The sequence below is a fragment of the Orcinus orca genome, chromosome 20 (assembly GCF_937001465.1).
Source record: "Orcinus orca chromosome 20, mOrcOrc1.1, whole genome shotgun sequence".
Lineage (NCBI taxonomy): Eukaryota > Metazoa > Chordata > Mammalia > Artiodactyla > Delphinidae > Orcinus > Orcinus orca.
This window is the reverse complement of record NC_064578.1, coordinates 41,619,465-41,629,340: the sequence shown is the minus strand read 5'-3', so window position 1 is coordinate 41,629,340 and position 9,876 is coordinate 41,619,465.

Genomic DNA, 9,876 nt, shown 5'->3' with positions numbered 1-9,876 from the left:
AGAAAAGCCATGGAGACAAGCCCTCACATCCCAAAGTGTCTCCTTCGTGGTCAAGGTCAAGAGAGTGGAGGCCAAGCTCACTTCCGGCACACGGGGGAGATGAAATCAGCCCACTGAGGGACTCCGGGTGGCTCCTAGGGAAGCCACACGTCCCTGTTAGAGCTCCTAGGACTCCTGGGGGACACATGGGGAGCCTAGTGCAGTCCTGCTCACTCGCCAGGGCTCAGAGGACCCCTCCTCTACCATGCTGGACAGTGAGCCTTTATTATGGACTTAATGGCTGTATTTAAGTCAACTCATTTTACTTAAGTATTACTGCTTCATTTTCCTTAAGTATTTACTTGAGCTATCTCTATATAACTACAAGCATGACCCAAACAAAACATTGCACATTTTGTTGCCTGCACCCCTGTCTTCTCTGTCTCTGTTTCTCTGTCTCTGTCTTTCTGTCTATTCATCTCCACCAAGGAGAGTTAGGGAGAAGGCTAGCACATTCATGACACACTAGCTTCAAAGCAAAGATTTTCTCCTCAATCAGATGAGAAACACTGGAGAAGAACTGAAGGGAGGGCAGCATCCTGGCTTTGTGGTTCAATAGTATTTACGGCAGGATGTAACAGTCGTGATCCAGATCATCCCAGTCCCCTAGAAGTCATCCCACACGTCCCGTACCCCACGTCACACAAGCAGGAAGACGGGCACAATTAAGCACAGAGGCTTTGGAGTCAACCTGCGGAGGATTCAACCTGCCTCCCCACGCGCTCCCCACGGGAGCAGGTTTAACTTCTGTGAACCTTGGTTTCCTCGTCTATAAATAGGACCACAACAGTACCTACTTCACTAGATCACGGTAATAACTCAAAGCACTAATACCCGCAAGGCACTTATAACAGTGCCTGGCACAGAGTAAGCGTTCAGTAAATACTAGCCATTATCCAACTGCACCCCCTTCAGAAAAACTCCTATTCAGTCTTCAGAACCCAGGCCAGCTATACTCTGTCTGCCCTCCCAGAGGAAGATAAAACTCCCTCCCACCTCACTGCTTCTTCTGTACTTCAAACAGCGTTCTGGGGCTGAACACATCATCCTCTTGTCTTATTTACAGTCTTATTTCCATGGCTGTCTGTGTCTTTAAGCTGTCAGCTCCTCCCTAGAGATGTTAAGCTACCTTTTACATCCTCATCATCCAGGGCGGCTCTGCTCACACCTACCTAGTAGGTAATTAGCGGGTGTTTACTGACTTGAGTTGAAGCAGGTGGTATCATGGCTCAGGCTGCCTACAGAAATACTGTTCTTTTATCGTGTCTCCAATCTCTCATTCCATAAGTCCCAGCCTGTAGAAAAGGAGTCTATCCAGCATCCCTTGGAATCAGTCATCACCTCCAGAGAATCTTGCCCCAACCCATTATCCATCCCTAACCCAGCCTGAGTTTGGTACACATACCTTCTCTTCAATTTTATACTTTTACTACATAGTATATACCCATGACCAATGTATCATATTGTTTTACTTAAGTGGTTACATATTGCTGTATCCTCTGACAACTTGCTTTTCATCCAGTGTTATGTTTACAAGCTTTATCCACATTGATATGCTTAGAACTAGTTTATTCAACTGGGAGCCAAGGGCTGTCTGATCTTGAAGCCCTAGAAATTGGCATCCAGCAGGAGCCATTCCTAGATATTCCTATAGTGTGTGCTACAACTTGCCATGGGCTTCTGGATTGAAAGGTTTTGGTGTGAACAGAAATTTTCAATTCACTTGGGCAAATACCTAGGAGTGGGATTGCTGATTGTATTGTAAATATATTTAACGTATGATTAATGTATGGTTAATGTATGATTAATGTATGGTTAATGTATGCATAAGAAACCACCAAAGCTCACTCAAGAAGAAATAAATAGTACTATTTATTAATCTATTTTTTAAATTGGATTTGTAATGGAGACCTTCCAACAAAGAAAGCTTCATGCCCACATGGTTTCATTGGTGAATTCTATCAGACAATTAAGAAAAAAATCATATCAATTCTACACAACCTTTTCAAGAAAATAAAACAGGAGGGAAACTTCCCAAGTCACTGTATGAGGTCAGATTTATCCTGATACCAAAAACAGAAAAAGAATTTACAAGAAAAGAAAACCATGGACCAATATGCAACACGAACATAGATGCAAAATTCCTCAACAAAATATTAGCAAATTTAATCCAGCAATATATTAAAAGGATACTAAATGGAGTTTATCCCAGCAATACAAGGCTGGTTCAACACTGGAAAATCAGCGTGTGTAATTTGTCAAAAATCCATAGATCTTTTACCACAAAGAGTAAATTTTACTGTATAAAATTATTTAGAGGGCTTCCCTGGTGGCGCAGTGGTTGGGAGTCCACCTGCCGATGCAGGGGACGCGGGTTCATGCCCCAGTCCGGGAAGATCCCACATGCCGCGGAGTGGCTGGGCCCGTGAGCCATGGCTGCTGAGCCTGCGCGTCCGGAGCCTGTGCTCCGCAACGGGAGAGGCCACAGTGGTGAGAGGCCTGCGTACCGCCAAAAAAAAAAAAAAAAAAAATTATTTAGAAATCACCCAGAATGTCAGGGGAATCCAAGATGAAATGCACACTGTGACAAATAAATTTGTTTACAAATGGATGGTTTAACCACACTGAAACTGGTGAAGAAAAAAGGAGCTAAGACAGTGTATATTGACTAGATACTGTAAGACTAAAGAAAAAAAGAACTGTACATAAACTGTGCTCTGGTTGGCAGATTTGTTTCTCAAACAGATCCAAGCTCTGAATTCTGAAACCATTTTACATGTCTGGTAGAGTTGAACAAATAAGTAAATGTATTGGAGATAATGACAGAGACAGGTTTTCACTGACTGAGAATGAAGTTACCGAAAAAGCAAGGGGGGAATGCAAGAAGGAACACTGTGGTGCTGGACTGCAGTTAGAAATATCAGTATGGACTCATGTGTTAAAGTATCAATATGTACCCAGACAGACAGAAAATAGATATGTATATATGCATGTTTAGAATTCCCTAGCTCTGTCTGCTGAGAGGGCCTAGAAGCAGTGACACCTCAGTAGCAATGAGCTCACCCAGCACCCAGAACTTGGTTTCTAAATACTATTCTCTAATACAAGGAACCAGGGGTCCCTGGGGAAGACTGTCCAGGGCTGGGACTGAGAATACACAGATGAGCTGGCAGAGCCAGAAAATAACAGAGACAAAAAAAAAGAAAAGTACTGCATGGTGTCCTCCCCAAAACCCATAATCTCAGTCCATTTATGAAAAACATTTAGACAAATCTAAATTGAGGGACATTCCACAAAATACCTGGCCAGTACCTACTGGAAGAAACTAATGAGACAGGAAGACTACATGCCATGTGAGATCCAGGTTGGATCCTGGAACCAAAAATGGACCTTAGTGCAAAACTAGGGAAATCTGAATATAGTCTGCAGTTTAGTTAACAGTGTTGCACCTATATTAATTTCTTTGTTTTGATAAACACACCAAATTATGTAATATGTTAATATTGGGGATCTGACGAAGGACTCTCTGTACTATTTTTGCAACTCTTCTGTAAGTCTAAAATTACTTCAAAATAAAATGTCTTTTTTAAACCACAAATGGAAACCACCACACATATTGGAACAGCTAAAATAAGAACATTGGCAATACCAAGTGCTGGTAATGTGGTAGAACTTGAACTTGAGTTCTCATCCATTGCTGACGGGAATGCAAAATGGCATAAGCATTATGGGAAAGAGTGCAGTTTCTGATCTGGTCATAGGTAAGTGAAACATACACTTACCTTTGACCCAGCAATCCCACACATAGGTATTTACCCTAGAAAAGTGAAAACTTATGTTCACACGAATCTCTATTTGAATATTTATAGCAACTTTATTCATAATGGCCCCAAACTGGAAATAACCCAAATCTCCTTCAACAAGGTAAGCAAACTGGTACATCCAGACAATGGAATATCACTCAGCAGAAAACCAGGAACAAACTACTGTTACATACGGCAACATGGACCAAAGAAACCAGACTCAAAAGGCTACATACAGTATGATTCCAGTTATATGACTCTCTAACAGGCAAAATTCTAGGAGTGGACAGTAGATCGGTGGTTTCCAGACGCTGGGATTTGTGGTGGGGTTAACTACAGGGGATATTTTTGGGGTGGTGAGACTTCTTCATCATGATTGTGGTGGTAGTTACACGACTTTATGCATTTGTCAAAATTCAACACTATACACCAAAAATATGTAAATTAGGGCCTTCCCTGGTGGCGCAGTGGTTGAGAGTCCGCCTGCCGATGCAGGGGACACGGGTTCGTGCCCCAGTTCGGGAAGATCCCACATGCCGCGGAGCGGCTGGGCCCTTGAGCCACGGCCGCTGAGCCTGCGCGTCCAGAGCCTGTGCTCCGCAACGGGAGAGGCCACAGCAGTGAGAGGCCCGCGTAACGCAAAAAAAAATATATATATATATGTAAATTATTGTTTAGTTATATGCAAATTATTATTTAATTAAACATTAAAGTTTAGTTTAGGCTAGTATATACAAAGTCAGAGCCCTCTTGATGTCTCATTCCAGTCTCCTCCCCAACTTTTCAGAGGTAAACACTGAAATGAATTTCCTATCTACCCTTCTGACCCCTAAAAAAAAGGTTTTTTACATACCTATATGTGTGTACCATGGAAAATATACCACGTGAGTCTGGGTTTGTTTTTTAAGCATCATAAACACTATCACATCGCATGCATCTTCTTTCCTCTGGTTTGGTTTGGTTTGGTTTGGTTTTGTCCCTTCAGAAGGTCTCTCGAGTCATTCAGGAGATGATGCTGATGTGTCGCCAGGGTCACAAGGGGACACTGTGGGATTCGCCCACCCAGCCCTCCCTCTTTTCCTCCGGGTGACAGCATCTCACCCAGGAAAGCCCTGAGGCCCAACTCTGGCTCACAAAGCTCGGCCCAAGATTTCGAAACTGGGGAAACTCTACCCTTGAGCTGGTGGGGCGGTGGAATGTCCGTCTAGAGCTGCTAGCAACCAACTCCCCTCCCATCTGGAATGGAGGCAACCCCAAGGGAAGCAGAACCAAGGGATGGAGAATGAGCAGGTCCTGAAGAATTTTGGAGAGCCTAGGCCACCCAACCAGAAGCCAGCGCCACCCAGGGACTTCCCTGGGTCAGGACCCAACCAAGTTCTCTTTTTCTTCACTGGAAGGAGTCCTAAGGAGCACGCAGGGAACCAGGTGCTGGGCTCCCACCCGACAGGTCGCCTCCCTTCCCGCCAGGGCTTCGGTCCTCTGAGCTGCCACACAGGATGCCCTCATGCCCTCCGTCCCATGTGCCTTGACACTGTCTCCTTCGACTGGACCCGCCTCCAAAAGACACTGATGAAAATACCAGGAAACAACACCCAGCCAGCAGCACACGCTTGGTTTACACCCACTTTATCTGTCAGAATCCACTGGCCCCTTTGCTACCTACATTTGCATGTTCTGTTCCATCATGTTGCTTGTTTAGCATTTGGGTGGTGGATGTAGTTTGAAAGAATTATACTATTATTTCTAAATTGTTAGCAAAATTATAGACTATAAGATGCAACAATAAACGTGGTGGGTTGTGAATATAAAATCCAGCATTCTCTCAAAATTACTGGGAGAAGTTGTATGTGTTTATGTAGATAATAAATTGTTACACACTAATTACAAATTTGTTCATTTTAGAACGTAAAGAAATAATACAGGTCTCATAATTACAGATCTCTTCACTTGTTTACCTCCAATCTCATTTTGAAGTGCTGTGATCTAGAATAAACTCTTAGCTCTATAATGATATTTTACAAACTTAGAAAACGTGGTCTAGAAATCCTTGCTTGATGAATACGTTTATATAATTATATTCTGTTCTATAAGTCATGGTGATTCAAAGAAAATTCTTTACTGTCATGCATTAAAAAGAGCTTTGGGACTCATTGAAAGAGGGAAATCAGAGGTGCACCTCCACCATGAAACTGCTCAGCCTGGCCTTCTCCAGGGCTTGATTTTCATAGGTATGGACTTACTGAGTCACTGGCCTGGCAGCCATCCCAGGGTGGCCTCCATCTCTGAGGCCACCCTTAGCTATGTGCCCTTGGGGCTGACCTGAGGAAGCTCTGCTGAGGAATTCATCAGCAGAGTCGCTCCCTGGAGCATCAGCTGGCCTCCAGAACCCTCCTTAAAGCAAGGTTCCCACGCTCCTGGATGCAACTCAGTCCCAGGTACACACAGGTATGCCAGGTAATCTGATGCACATAGCAGAGGAAGCACAGCTAGTGGCTGACTTGGTACCGTTTTACTGTTTAAAGTACAAGCAACAAGGTCCTACTGTATAGCACAGGGAACTATATTCAATGTCCTGTAATAAACCATAATGGAAAAGCATATAAAAAACAAGAATGCATATACATGTATAATGGAATCGCTTTGCTATACAGCAGAAATTAACACAACATTGTAAATCAACTATACTTCAATTAAAAATAAAATAAGATAAATAAAACAAAATAAATAACTGATTGCAACAGCCTTCTAAGAAGCCACTCTCTGTTCAGAGGGAAGTGATGGAGGATCTCAGGGGCACAGACCGGTGAGGAACAAAAACATCAAGGCTGCAAACCAGTCCACACTAATTCTTACACCTGCCCTTTCCTCCCCAGCTAAATGCCCCTCCAGCCTGAATTAGCCCCCCACCCAGACCTTCCAACCTCATGTTACAGCTCCCAGAGCACAGAGTAAATAAATAATTCTACGCCTAGTAGATACTTTATGTTTGCTGAGTTTAAGTGAAATTTTGATGAGTTTTTGTATTAAAATATAATCTAATTAATTATAAGAAATATAATGTGGTGTGAAATGTTTTTTTCTGTTTCTGTATTAGTTACCTATTAAGTTAAATAATAAAATCTTATAATTTGTACAAATACACTCGACAGTACAGTTTGATTGATAAAAATAACCACATGATTGAGCAGAGCTGGGGTAAGAGAAATTCATGACTGATTTTGTCTCCCCCAGCTGAGAACCCAGCACAGTGGAGACCCAGCCCTGGGCCCTTCCCTGACAGTCAGGCTTCTTCCCCAGAGGCTGTCAGCAGGTTCATCCCCAAGGCTGAGGCTTCCAGATGATCATTAAATGTGAAACCCTTCCCAGGAAGCAGCTAATGGGGTGTGCACATCTCTGTCCTCCTGGCCCAGGTGAACCCCTATCTGGAGCCCCTTAAGCTGGAATTACACAGGAGGTAGAAATAGGGGGTGACAACACAGCCCCCAGATGGAGGCCTGGCCCGCCATGAGGACACAGGCAATAGGAAGGAAGAGTGAAATCCGCATGGAGCTGGTGGGGCAGACTGGGGTAAAGATCCAGATGGCTGCTAACACGACTTTGATTATTTTAATATTTTAATTGAGATTAACTCTCATGCAGTAAAATACTTACATCTTAAGTGTACAATTAAATGAGTTTTGAGTCTTTCAGGATCAAGTACGAGGTGGGAGAGTGCATTCTTGGTGGTTCCGTACGCCACAGTCAAAGGAGGAATTGGGCCCACAGGGGGCTGGGGAGGTGGCCCGAACCCACCAGCCGACTAGCCCCCGGGTCCAGACTTAGGGCCCTTGGTGCCCTGACTCGGATCCCTGGATTCAAGTTTGTTCAACACGGGAGCATCCCCTTCTAAGTCAGAAGGAACACCTCTGGGATTAGATTCACGGAGGATTTCAAGCTCTAACCCTGGCCCTTGATTTAACTTGGAGGGACATCCAAATTGTCTCTTCTACTTGCTGTACCCATGAAGAGAAGCAAAAGATTCTCTTTTTCTGAGGCAGCCCAGGAATTCTGGCAGGGACACGCTGACCAGCTCACCAGGGACCAATCCAACATTTATGATGTGGGTGGGGACACAGTCCCAAATCAGGAGCCCACTTGGGATTATAATCCCCTAGGGGGAAAAGGGCCAAGAATCACAAGGTCCAGTGCCTATTAGAAGGAATGAGAAAGTGTATTTGGAAGCCAGTCAACTATGAAAAGGTCAAGGAAGTTACCCATGAGGAAGAAAATACCCATTCTCTTTCAGGGACAGCTTGTGGAAGGTTGTTAGAAAGTCTACTAACAGAGACCTCTCCACTCCCAAGGGTCAATCCCTGCTGGGACAACACTTTACCAGTCAGTCTGCCCCTGATATTAGGCAAAAACTCCAAAAGTTACAATTAGGCCCTCAAACCCCTATGTCACAACTCCTAGAGGTAGCCTTTGGGATATCTAATCATCACAATAAACTGAGGAGGAGGAAAGAACTCAACATGAAAAAAGGCAGGCCAAGGTTCAAGCTAAACTGATAGCCATTGCTGTCAGCCATGCCTTGCAACCTCAGAGCAACCCAAAGGGTGAAAGAAGTTTCAACCATCAGCCTGGAGATGAGACCAACAAGGCGGAATGCTTCAAATGCAAGTCAACTGGCCATTGGGCCCATGAGTACCAGAAGGAGACCCCCGGGCCAAGCCCAGTCTGCAAACAGACCGGTCATTGGAGATGGGAATGCCTGCGGTCCCCAAGGGGAAGGGGGGCTCCTGCTCTTGAGATGGCCAGGCTGGAAGACTGAGGCAGCCCAGGGATCCTGGCAGCTCCTCCCATGAGATGTCTGTCTCCATCGAGGAGCCCCAGTGGTCCTTGATGTAGCAGGTAGGAAGATCCATTTTTTAAATTGATACAGGAGCCATTTACTCTGTCCTGGTTTCTCAGGCTGGGCCTCTTTCCTCTAAAAGCTGCACAGTGACGGGTGTCGATGGAAAGCCTCGCACCCAGTACTTTACTGGGCCTCTCACTTGCCAATTTGAGCAGCATTTGATATTACATGGCTTTTTAGTTGGGCCTGAGTGTCCTACCCCACTACTGGGGAGAGATCTTCTGGGCTCTCTCAAGGCCATATTATGGTTAGGAGGCCCCGAGCAGCCCCTTATCTTGACCCCAGCTAAGGCAGATCAACAAGAAGAGGAAGGGCCTATTCCCAGCCATATTCTACAAGCAGTAGAATAACTACAGTATAACTGATGAATGGATGGATGAATGGATAAAGATGAATGGATGAATGGATAAAGAAGATGTGGTATATATATATATGAATGGATGGATAAATGGATGGATGAATGGATGAATGGATAAAGAAGATGTGGTGTATATATATATATATATATATACACACACCATGGAATGTACTCAACCATTAAAAAGAATGAAATAATGCCATTTGCAGCAACATGGATAGACCTAGAGATACTAAGCAAAGTAAACCAGAAAGAAAAGACAAATACCATATACCATATGAGTCCCTGGGAGGGCCATAAATGCCCAACCTGCGGAAATCAGCCTTAAGCCAGAAGCCACTTACCCTAACAAGAGACAATACCCCATAAGGTTAGAGGAAAGAAGGGGTTACAATCCCTCATAAATAGTTAAGACAGGGCCTCTTGGCGCCCTGTCAGCCTCAATGCAATGCCCCCATTCTGCCAGTTAAGCCAAACGTGTGATACAGGATGGTGCAAGACCTGAGCAGTAAAAGATGTCGTGGTCCCTATTCACCCCCTTGTGGCCAATCCTTATAACGTACTAGCCCAAGTCCCTGAAAATGCTAAATGGTTTGCTGTGCTGGACCTCAGGGCTACCTTCTTTTACATCCCAGTTAACCCCCCCTCACAATATCTGTTTGCCTTCAAGTGGGCTAATTCCCACTCGGGCCAGATGAAAGAATACATCCGGACAGTACTACCACAGGGGTTTTGGGACAACCCACCTTTGTTCAACCAGGCCCTAGGAAAGGAACTAAGGG